Raw genomic sequence first — 13302 nt, forward strand, 5'->3', positions numbered from 1 at the left:
ACTCAGCAGCTCCACCTCCTCCGCTCCGCTCCTCCTGGTCTTTCTTTCCTTCGCTAACAGAGCCGAGGCTCATTTGTGTAAAATGTGACAGCTTTGCCATTAAACTCTGGCAAAAGTTGGACCCATTTGGTTTTCTCAAAGATTAATGTCCATGGGGATGCCAAGTCGTGGGGCCTTTCTTTTTTTTTTCCTTCCTTTTTTTTTTTTTTTTTTGTGCTAAATTGCTTGATCATATGTATTGCTAGATGCAGGGCACGAGCCACTATTTAAGATGGATTGGCGGAGTGGGAGCCAAAACCTGCGTAGTGAATTATATAATATGGCAGGTTTTCCCCCATCTAGGTTTTGCAAATAGATGACTTCCAAGCAGGTTGTTTGACTAAATTGCCACAGGAGTAAATTGTAAATTGAAAGATTTGAAGCACCGTTTTCCTGACTGGTTTTAATCTTAGTCTTTGCAGCCCCAGAGAAAACATCGAGGCAAAATAGATATTCTGAATACTTGGGAATTTCATGGATATAAATGTCTGTATTTCTTTGCAATAGTATATCAGTGACCTAGGGTTTGCTAGAAGCAAGACTCCTTCTGAAACCTACAAAGGCATTTTTCTGTAACCTTACGAGTCTTTACTAAAACAGTCCACCCAAGGGTGCCAGGGTTTCCTGGAGCGCCGGAAAGAAGTTCATGAGTCTCATCTATAGCACATGATAGGAACCTTGAGGACCCTTTCACAATGAACTTCCGGAAGTAGGATTGGTATTTGCCATTACGTTGCTGTAAGTGCCCCAGGGTTTGTTAAAATCTGTTGTTTTTAATGGGTAGTAAAGTTTCCTGTGACACCTCCCTGTCTATTTTTCATAAGCCACAGAACACCATAAACATGTGTTGGACTATTTTCTTGCAAAAGGTTAATCGTGCTACATTAAGGACAAGCTTTGCAGAATAAGAAAGTTTAGCATTTGTGAAGACCTTAGATATAACTAAGCCCACCCTACTCAAAAATGTAGAATTCCAAAAGAATTATAATGATGTCTATCCCTTCACCTCTGCTTGTATAACTACAAAAATACTAATCTGATATCAGGCGGCGGGCAGTTAACACATCTTGTAGAGGGCATGGATGTTTTCATTTCACTACTAGCTCAATATCCAAAAGAAACAAGCACTGCTGGGATTTTGCATGGACAATGGATAACTGATAAATCCTCAAGGCAGTGGAGAATTGCTCAGTCCTATGAATCTTTACAGAGTGTCACTGGTGTGTCTGTGGTCAGAGTTGCTCCAGGGGCTCACAGTCCAGGGGGAGAAAGAAACCGAATAATGACACGGTGTATAAACACTACAGTAAAAGGGTGAACGGGGTGGCATGGTTAGCTCAGAGGAACGAGGAATTCGGTATTTTTGCAGGACTTTCCTAGCTGCAGTCCAGGCTGAGGGTGATGATCCTCATTGGCCGGTGACCTGGGTTCCTTCTCCAAAGGCCTGCACAGCTAGGACTCTGAATGGGAGCTTCTTTCTCCTTCCCTGCTGTCCTACTCCTGGACATCGGTGTAGCCCAGAGCTATGGTGGACAGGTCCTTGTTTGGGAAGGAGTATCTGTGCATTACAACATAAGCACTGGGGGTAATTTCCTACATGGCCACAGATCCCCAAATGCCCCAAATGTCTCTAACACCTAAAAAGCCAGCAACTCCTTGAAGCCATTACTGAGCAGGGGAGCACCGTGGTTTTTGTCCTGCAGAAAATCCAAATTATAACTGTATATTCAATAAGACTGTACATATGTCCTAAAACATAGTTTCTTTAGGTTAGGATTCTGTCAGTTCAGGGTAGCCATACTGGTTTACTAGGGCTGCTCAGCAGTTATACAGAGAGCTGTTTGACTTACTAGGAAAACACATTTTTAAAGGCTCTTTTTAGAGATGATGTTTTTAAGGGGACTGCCTGATAAGACCAGGCTTTTTCTTTGTTTCTCCTTTACTAGAGAACATCTGGATAGATCATCACTAAATTCAGAGAGCACATTTTGGGTAATATTAAACACAGAATAGGAGTGGTACTAGATATCGTTTTGCAGAGCATGCTGAGAGTATCTCTCAAGTAATTTTTTAAATATAGTGTAGTAGGAGATATACAACAAAAAATTTCAACAAAGTTGCATTTAAAAGATGAAGTCATGGGGGGGGAGGGGTAAAAAGCAAATATTCATTTTTTTTTTTTATCAGATAACTTTTATTGTTTTTCCCCTGTGGATAAAGTATAATGTATCACAGAGACAAATGACTTTCTCATAGCAAACATAATTCAGTTCCACATTAATGGAACCAAAAGAGAAGTTTAACAACTGCTTTCAGATCAATCAGGAGTACGGGCTCCCTCAAGAGCAACCTCAGGGTACTGTGAGGAAAGCTTGCCCATGCATGGAGCGGGACTTACAGACCCCGAAACCAAGTGTGAACGAACCACGTGACTGGCCATCAGGAACGAGGTCCATAACAAGATTCTGTGCCCAGTTAAAACAAAGAATCCAAATAAGAACTTCCCACTGATTAGGATAAAGCGCTCAAGATTGGTTCAACAACGTAAAATGCATCCCGTCAGTTCCCCAAAGGGACCGGCGATCTCAGTAAGAATGATCCCAAGGAACTCTCTGGCACGAATCCATTGCAGAGTCTCCAGAGGCTCTGAAACATCAACTGAGCAACCTTTGGCATCCAAAGTTTTGAAAAGTGACATTACTGTGGAATCTGTATTTCCCAAATATTCCAATCACTCCCTCCGTCTCCCCATTCCCTTTCGAATGCCTGCAATTCCCAGGGAGCATCTGTTTCACAAGAGCAGCGATACGTCTCCAGGACAGACAGTCGGAATGCCAGGCATTGGTTTGCAACCAGTGGCGTCTCACTTGCGCCACTAGACAGTGGCTTAGCCTCGGTCACAGCAGCGTTCGCTCATGGGTTCCAGGGCAAGGAGTAGCAGATGTGGTTGTCTTAGTCAGCTAGGCTGCTGTGACAAAGTTCTAGAAACTGGGTGCCTTATAAACAACAGACATTGATTTCTCAGAGTTCTGGAGGCTGGAAGTCTGAGATCAAGGTGGCAGAATAGCTCAGGTATAGTGAGGGCACTCTTCTGCGTTGCAACTGCTGACTTCGGGTTATATTCTCACATGATGGAAAGAGGGTGAGTGAGCTCTCTGGGATCCCTTTTATGAGGGCAACAGTCTCATTCATGAGGGCTCCAATCTCATGACCTAATTACCTCCCCAAGGCCCCACCTCCTAAAACCATCACGTTAGGGATAGGATGCCAACATATGAATTTGAGGGCATACGAACATTAAGCCCATGGCAATGGTCTGCAAAGAGGATTTGTTACAGTGTTTGAAATTATTACAACTTTATATTAATATGTGAAATGTTCATGGGATCCAATATTAATGAATTTATTTATTCATTTATACTTTATTTAATGATGGTTAATGATTCTCCAAAGCACTATCAATAATATTGCCAGGTAATAATACAATAATTTGAAAGTGAAAAAAGAAAACCATGACTGTAGAACCACTTTGGTGGTAGACAAAAACTGTTTGTTTTGTTTCTTCTGGAAAAGGTTGCCTGTCCCTTCCCGGAGGACAGCACTGAATTCAAGGGTTTTCTTCCAGTTCTCCAGAACCCCTGGGCACCTGTGCAAGCGTGTACTTGAGCAGTGGGCCAAATTTCCCCAAGATTCGCCTAGTCTTTTCAAAGCATGTCTGTGTTAGAGAACACATGATACCTCATTCAATAGCCAGTTCTGCCCTGGTGTGGCTCCGCTGATTCAAGGGTCTAAGGGGTGGTGCCTGCAAGAGGCAACCAATCGGTGTCCCTCTCTCACATTGATGCTCCTCCCCCCCAAGTCATTAAACATCATCCTCCTGTGAGAATTAAAAAAAAAAAAAAAAACCTTCTGCTCTTCTTCAAATTCCCAGAAGTCTGTCATTATAGGAGAGCCAAGGGATTGCACCGTTCATAATGCCCTGGGAAATTTGACGAAGAACCATACACACTACAAAAACATACTTTCCTGTCGTTTAAATTTTACATTTAGAAACACTTGAGTCTGTTACATGCTCTGAACATTCAGGGGATAAGTTAAAAATACTTAAGGAACTCAATTACCAGAGATATATCTTAGATCTGAAGAGTCACATGAATTTGTGTGAATGTCTAACTCAGGAAATTAAAATTTCCTTTTAGTGCTTACTTATTAATTTAAAGCAATGTAATCAGGTACTTTTGTAATTTTAGCATAATCTGTTACTTTTTAATCTAATGTTGCTTAGTTACTACATCTGGTCTTAATATACATTAATATAACAAAACAAAAGTGAGATAATTAAACCAAAAAAGGCATCAGCTGAAGTTCTACTTGCTTGAAGTGTCCGGCCTGAATTCTGTAGGTACGGAACTGACGCACTCCTCACTGAGTGCTAGGAGAAAAAGAATATAACTTGGCCAGGAGAAACACAAATCTAAATGTTCGGTTAATATAATCTTGGGAAATTTTCTACACTTTTTCGGTTTTCACTTTTAGAATAGAAAAAGATGTGTTGTATTTGTAAATTAACAATATTAAGTCTGTGTCATACACCTCATAACCATTTTCTCCGTTTCTCTTTAATCTTGTGGATGGTGTCTTTTGATATGAAGAAGTTTAAGTGTTTTATACAATAAAAAATTCAATCTTCAAAAGAAAGTATGAGTTGCCAAAGTTCTGTGATTGCTAACTGGATGGCATTCTTCCCCAGGAAAAGTTAGTTACTTCATGAGTTTTTCAATCCTAATCTTTGTGTACATTAAGAATTATCCCCAGCCTGCTCAGCTGGTGTGGCTCAGTGGCTGAGCATCGACCCATGCACCAAGAGGTCGCCGGTTTGATTCTCAGTCAGGGCACATGCCCAGGTTGTGGGCCTGATCTCCAGTGGGGGCATGCAGGAGGCGGCCAGTCAATGTTCTCTCTCATTGATGTTTCCATCTCTCTCTCTCTCCCTTCCTCTGTTTCTAAAAAAAATCAATAATAATAAAAAAATATATCCCCAGCCAGAATACGTGATACGTTATCTGCACATATGTAATAATTTTCCAAATGTACAGAAATGCCAAGTTTAACTTTTAAATGTCACTAATAAAATGGTTTTTTCCCATATGTTATTGATCAATAGTTACTGAAGGAACAACTGTTATTATGTGGTGTCCTGGAAACATATTTATATTAAAAATAAGGCTTCGTACTCAAGTAAGTTGGAAATCACTAGTTTAGATTATTTCTTTTGTTAGTTTGTTTTTTTGTTTTGTTTTGTTTTTTAATCCTCAGCTGAGGATATTTTTCCATTTATCCTCAGATAGAGTGGAGGAGAGAGAGAGAAAGAGAGGGAAAGAGAGAGAGAAACATCTATGTGAGAGGGACACATCCACTGGTTGCCTCCCACATGACCATGACCAGGGCTGGGGATCAAACCGCAACCGAGATACGTGCCCTTGAGCGGAATGGAACCCATGACTCTCTGGTCCTCAGGCTGATGCTCTAACCGCTGAGCCACACCAGCCAGGGCTAGTCTAGATTATTTCTGAAGTTCTTTTTAGCTTTATAATTCTATTCTTCCGAGGTTAGGAAAATCTAACACTATTTTCCTTCCTTTCTTCCTCCATCCCTCTTCCCCTCCTTTTCTCCTTCCCTCACTCCTTCCCTTTCCTTCGCTCTCTCTCTCTTTCCATAAAAAAGAGGTTGATTGATCACGAATGAGTATACTCTATTATTTGATTTAAACATTAATCTGAAAATAGGAGTCCTGGAAAAACTTCTACAGTTCTTTGCATAACAGATGGACATTCTGCAGATGCTACATAAACAGAAAATTCAAACAAAGCAAAATAAAACTGGGTGCCAAGGTGAGAGAAAGAAAGTTCAATTAAGAGACCACGAAGCTATACATGAATATTTGATGAACCCAGACTTTTCTCTATCAAAGTGCCCCACTTTACTAAAAAGGAAATTGTACCACGAAGAGCAATAGCTAAAGACCTACAAAAAATAACACAGGCCTTTATGATTTTCACAAATACTCAGTGTTTCTCCAAGTATATCAAGTGGCTAGAAAACAGTACTGCCAAAGCAGCCAAAGAGCAATAAACTGGGTGAGGCGGGATGACATACAAAGTTAGAGGGAATTTGGGGGGAAACACAGTATTGAGACCAAAATGAATCAGTTGAAATACCCTTCTGCAGGTGTGTCGTTGCTTCCTAACCTGTCCGTGCTGTTTCTTGGGGCAAAGGGCTCATGTGTGCAATGCAGTGCAGTGGAATGGACATTGTGGGAATGATATCCCACCTGTCAGATAACTCACAGATGTCAGCATCCATAAAAGTCTCTTTGTCCTGTAGGCTGCGTTTTTAAAAAAATAAAAGTTAACCTTTACCTATAATATTCTGGTTTCCAAAAATACTCCTACAAAATAAACCTGAACAGAAAGAGAGAAATACCAAAAGTAAGTACATTTCTTCTTCTTCTTCTTTTTTTTTTTATCTTCACTTGTGGACATTTTTTGTTCAGATAGAGTGGGAGAAAGAGAGAGAGAGAGAAATATCAACGTGAAAGGTACACATCGAGTGGCTGCCACTCACACGACCCAACCAGGGCTGGGGACAAACTGCAACCAAGATAAGTGCCCTTAGCAGAAACTGAACCCAGGTGTCTCTGGACCACAGGCCGACATCCTAACTGCTGAGCCAAATTGGCCAGGGTGTCTTTTTTTTTTTAATCCTCATCCGAGGACTTTTTTTTTTTTTTTTTTTTTTTGCATTTATCTTCAGACAGAGCAGGAGGGAAAGAGGAGGGGAAGAGAGAGAGAGAAACATTGATCGGGGCTGGGGACAAACTGCAACCGAGGTATGTGCCCTTATAGGAACCAAACCCAGGACTCTCTAGTCCATGGGCCGACATTCTAACTGCTGAGCCAAATGGGCCAGGATAAAAGTAAGTACATATCTATTATCAAATTCCTTATACCAATAATAAATAAACAAATTAAAAATCTTACATAAGGCATTGATGCCATTATTTCTCTCCAAAGAGTGGACACAAGGATTCATAAAGTAGATTTAATTTTCAAGAGCTTCCAAGACATTATTAAAGAGGCAAGAAATCATTGTGAATGTATTAGCTAATTACCTCCTATCTTCTAATGCATAGGGGTAATTTAATCTAAGACTAAAAAATCAAGAATAATGATTTATTATCAACGTTTAGATTTTTACAATATTTATGAAGTGAAATAACATAAAAAAATATAAAGTTCTTAATACAAAAATGGAATAATTATTGTGAATTCAGGTTCATCTCCACTGGGGCTCATTAGCATGTAACTCTAATGATTCGGAAAAAAAATGATTTAGAATAAAATGGAGGTGAGCCTCAATATTTTAATCCCCTAATCATTCCCCCACCCATCTGCATCAACCCACCCTATTCACCTTACTCCATATAGCTTATTCTAACATGTTGAGGGCCACTAGGACCTTGGGATCTTCACCCAGACTCTACATTGTTTTCTCTAAACCAAGCTGATAGTTCAGGGTACTAAGATGCTTGTTATGAAGATCAGAAAAGAAGAAGAGACACTGATTATCCTAGATCTACAGAAAGACCTTCCCTAACCACATAATTCAAATCAATCCTTGCTTATTACTCCCCCATTTTGTTTCTGTGACTGCATCTGTTATTCATTCAACTAACATTTTCTGAGCACTTATTCTGCTAAAAATGTGTCCTTGTTTACTTGTTTAATGTTTGTCTCTCCTCGCTAGATTGTAAATTCTGAGTTGGCTTTATTCCCCACAATAATATATTTATCAAATAAATACATAAAAGAATGAAGGAATCTGTGAATTAAGTCGTTTACTTCCACCAGCAGCTAACTTTTGAAACTTCTCCCTTGTCCTTTTCTGTTCTCAAGAATGGGGGTGGGGGGTGGAGAGGGACCTCGCATAACTGCATCAGCACAGGAAGAACAGTCCCCTCTCCTTCACACTTCCTCACTCCCATGGCAGAGAAGTGAGCCTCGGCAATTCTAAACACCCCTCCAAAACCTCACCTCTCTGTTGCCAAAGGGTATCAGGCTGGCAAAGGAGGAGGTTTTCCAGTGCGACCCACGTCACCCCACTTATATTTTGCAAAAATTATGGAGTCACCCTCACATTATAGCTGTAGATATTTGTGTGTGTGTGTGTGTGTGTGTGTGTGTGTGTGTGAACATGAATCTAAAATTCAGACTTACATCCCTAAATAATAAATGATAGAGTCTAAATTCTGTTTTCCTACCTCCACACACCTATGTCCCCCATAAGAAACATCTCCCATGAATGTAGTGAGAACGCATTTCTATTGTCTGGCAAAGTCCTAATTTGCCCAGAATGGGCATACCTGTTCACACCTTGATATGTTCCATGTGATCAACTATCACCTCCTTCATGAAGTTTATTTCTTCTTATTATTTATTTATTTTTTTAAATCCTCACCTGAGGATATTTTTTCATTTATCTTCAGATAGAGTGGGAGGGAGAGAGAGGGGAGATAGGGAGAGAGAGAAACATCAACGTGAGAGGGACACATTGACTGGTTGCCTCCCACATGACCCCAACCAGGATCAGGGATGAACCGTAACCGAGGTACCTACCATTGGCTGGAATTGAACCCGAGACTCGTTGGTCTACGGGCTGATGCTCTAACTGCTGAGCCAAATCGGCCAGGCTGAAGTTTATTTTTTAATTGCCAGAAAAAATATTTCCTCCTCTTATTTATTTTTTAATATCACATTATAGTTCTTCTTCAGTAGTTATAAATTATCCTGCGTACCAATGCCTCACGTTAGGAATTCAATTAAATGCTGACTTCAAAGAAAGTAAGTGGTTGTTGGTAACCATTTATGTAACATCTGAGATAAAGATAATATAATTTAAAGGAGACAAGAAACGATATATCCTCATCTTTAATCCCCCAAAATGTTCATCTTTCCATTCTCACAAAGACTACAAATATTGTACCTTTCTGAATTCTAATGTAACTACATTTTTATTGAAGATATCTGAAAAATAAGTAAAAATGTGCCATTTATGTTCATATGGTTATATGACACTCATGTGAAAAGTTATTCAGATTTAAAATATTTTTCTAATTTGTTATCAAATTGCTCCAAACTTTCTGAGTTTCACAATTGCAATTTCTAGTGAGGTGTTGAGGTGAAACCTACAATAAATAGAAAACACCTCAGTCAAGTGGCCATGATGATCATACCTCCTTCCATAGAAACCATAGAGATGTTCTGTGGCATCCTTAGGATTCATAAAACTCACTGAAAAACATAACTTCAACCAACAAATAGCCAAAATAGCCTGAGCTAAGTACCAAAATGTTCAGAATCTACCAAAAGCAATCAAATCTCAAATAGATGAAAAAGGCTTTTGAAATTCAGATAAAATGGAGGAAAGGTAATTCATTTTATTTAATAAGCAACAAAGGATGCAAATGTAACAGCAATTCTAAATGTATATGATTGGGGGGTGGAGGATCATTTTTTAACATAATGAAAAATTTAAATTCCTTCCTGAATTTATAAAAATTAAAAAGGACTACCACCTAGCTAAATATGAACTATTTGTCTTTTCTGTCTCACCTTTAATGTTCTAGTTTCCAATTGCTGTTTGAGGTTGTCATAGCAACAAAATGCTATTTTCAATAAGTTTTGGTAGGAAACCTGTTTAGGAAACCTAATTTATTATAAGTGGAATATATTCAGTTGGTTACATGTATGACAGATTTTTCAATTTTTTAAAAAAAGTGTTTGATCATATTATTCCTACTGACTACTACTCCATAACTGTTTTATGGCATAAAGTAACTCTTAGAGTTCATAGACAATAACAGGAATAACTTCAAGACAGATATGACTAAAGGCAATTCAAACACTTACCTGCTCCAATACATCCAATTATCCTATACACCATTAACACATTGCTTTACCTGAAACATAGATTTCTCGTATGTTCATTATTTTAATTTCTTAATTTGCTTCCAGTGTTGATATAAATATACTTGTAGGAAAAAACAATACAAAAATTAGCAGAAAAATGTCCACATTATTGCCACCACAAAACCTCCTATTAAAAAAAAAGCACAGGCTGTTACACATTCTACTACTCAAAAATTTTCCATTTATTCTTTCTGGCTGATAGAATAAATTTAGAATTCTTTTGTCCTGCAGTCAGAGCCCTCCAAAATTTCACCCGCTATGACTTTTCAGATTCATTTGTACCTCCTAGTCTCACAAATCAGCCAGCTCACCCAGCCAGGTGACCTGCAGTCTTTCTTCATGTTTTCCGACTTCTGTGCATGTCTAAAAATTCCTTTACCTTTCCTTTCTGGTCTCTTTTGCTCTCCCCGTCCTACACATTGGCTCTTCTGTCCTCAGAAAAAGCTATCTCAGACCTCTCTCTTCTCTTCCCCAAATGGATCAAACTTACTCATTTAGTCCTTGAATAAAATCTACCTCGTAGAATCTTTCATACTATCAATTCTCACAAATTGCCGCTTGACATGCACATATTTTACCAACTCAACTAGAAGGTAAGCTTATTCACAATCAGAACCATGTCTGGTATGTGTTTTTCCAACCCAACACCAATACTGTCTATGTTCTTTAATAAAAGAGACTCAAGAGTGGAAGTCATGATCCAGACCCATCCAGCCTTCCAGAGACACACACTGATGACTCCCTTTGAACCCATACGTTATCAAACACATGGGAACATCTGGGGGCATTAAAGATGAAGCGATGTACTTACTGTTCCCTGTCACCTCCTTAAATTGTATGATCTTTATCCCAGACGTTGCATAAATGGTTACAAACAACCACTTACTTCATAAGTTACCCATCGAAAGAAACCTTAGTATACACCCAAACTGCACATATGAAAGCTGGGAAAAGGAGTCAAGAGGACAGGAATCAATGCCAGGAACAGGGGTTGCTTTTCTGCTTAACCACCAGCCATGCCATCTGGAGGTGTCATGACAAGACAAGGAATAAACTCTTCGATACTTGTGGTTCCATTTCCTACACGCCTAAGCAAGTCACCGTCTACAGGTAGAGTCTCCAGGCATCTGGCAAAGCCCACTTCCCACCACAGGGCAACTCTGACGATAATTACAGAGGACACATTTGTTTTCACACAAAATAGCTATTTATTGTCTTTAAAGTTTAAAAAGTCAGGTGTGATCTGCTTTCTTGCACTTACATGAATGCACACAATTAACCAAGAGCCACGGGCATGGCAAATTTCTTTCTTTTTTAATCCTCACCTGAGGACATTTTTCCATTTATCTGCAGATAGAGTGGGAGGGAGAGAGGGAGAAACATCAATGTGAGAGGGACACAGAGACTGGTTGCCTCCCACATGAACCGACCAGGCCTGGGACAAACTGCAACCGAGGTACGTGCCCTTGGCCGGAATCAAACCCGCGACTCTTTGGTCCTCAGGCTGACGCTCTACTGCTGAGCCAAACCGGCCAGGGGGCAAATGTCTTTATTCCATCATTTTAAAAAGTTCAGCTCTATTGATTCTTTGTGTGAATAATACAATTTGGAATATCATTCCTCAATATACTGCCGAAGAGCTAAAATATCGTGCATTCTGCATTATGTGTTTTTTGAAAGTTGTGGTCGGAATATAGACAGACTTTTATTGGCTTAAACTTTTAAACCTTGATAGATTTATTGCTTTAAGTCACAGTGTGAAGTAATAAATAATACAATTTTGAATACAAAATCTTTTCATTGGCACCTCAGAGGAGCAGAAAAGAGAATGCATAAAACCTTACCAGAAGTAGTCCAACCATTATGAATTCAGGCCAAATTATCTAATGAAAAAACGATCCGAAGTTTTTGACTTGGTGTTTTAGTAAAATATTAGCAGGGCTGTTAAAGCTAAACTCAGGTCTTCACGCTGCATAATCTCACTGAGACTCTGAGATTGATTTGGTGCTCGCTGCCTCAGGACAATAATAACGATGTCAGCTTCTAGTTACTGGGTGCCAGGCACTGTTCTGTAAGGTTTCTGTATGTTAACTCATTTCAGCTTCACAAAAGTCCTATGACAGTTTTATCTCCATTTTTTATTTTTTAATATTTTTAGATGGTGAATATTGGTTTCATTTTCAGTTGAATTGTTTTTAATTAAATTCATTGGGCTGACATTGGTTAATAAAATTATGTAGATTTCAAGTGTACAATCCTAGAATACATCATCTGTATATTGTATTGTGTATTCAACACCCAAAGTCAAATCTTCCTCCATCACAATATATTTGACCCCCTTTACCCTTTACTATTCCCCCACTCCCCTGACTCCCTGGTAACCACCATACTGATAATCTGTGTCTGTAAGGCTTTTTTGATCTTGTTTGTTCCTTTTGTTGCTCCCTGTTTTATAGTCCACCTACGAGTGAAATCATATGGCTCTTGACTTTTTCATTTTATTTCATTTTTATTATTTATTTATTTATTTCTTATCCTCACCCGAGGACATTTTTCAATTTATCTTCAGATAGAGCAGGAGGGAGAGAGGGAGAGAGGGAGGGAGAGAGAAACATCGATGTGAGAGAGACATATAGAGTGGCTGCCACCCACACAACCCCAACTGGGACCGGGGACAAACTGCAACCAAGGTACGTGCCCTTAGCGGGAACTGAACCCGGGACTCTTTGGTCTGTGGGTTGACACTCTAAGCGCTAAGCCAAACCGGCCAGGGCTGCTCTTGAGTTTTTCTGTCTTATTTCACTTAACATGATATTCTCAAGATCCATCCATGTTGTCGCAAATGGCAGGATTTCACATTTTCTTACGACAGCATAGTATTCCATTGTATTATGTGATATTTCTTTATCCAATCACCCATCAAAGGGCAGTCGGTTGTTTTCACGTCTTGACCACTGTGAATAATGCTGCAACAAATACAGGGGCACATATATCTTTACAGATACATATTTTTTAATTTTCAATTATCCGTACTTTAAAGATCAGGAAACTGAGGCACAAGGATGCTAAGTAACTTGTCCAAGGTCACACATGGTTACAGAGGACAGCTGTTATTGTAACCCAGGCCATCAGGCCCTAGAATCTGTGCTCCTAACACTTCACACCACCTCTCAAGCAAACAGCCTCCTGCACGACAGAAGTGGACAGACTGCAGCCTCCACTCACCGGTTTCCCT

This window comes from Molossus molossus, unplaced genomic scaffold (assembly GCF_014108415.1).
Source record: "Molossus molossus isolate mMolMol1 unplaced genomic scaffold, mMolMol1.p scaffold_m16_p_5, whole genome shotgun sequence".
Classification (NCBI taxonomy): domain Eukaryota; kingdom Metazoa; phylum Chordata; class Mammalia; order Chiroptera; family Molossidae; genus Molossus; species Molossus molossus.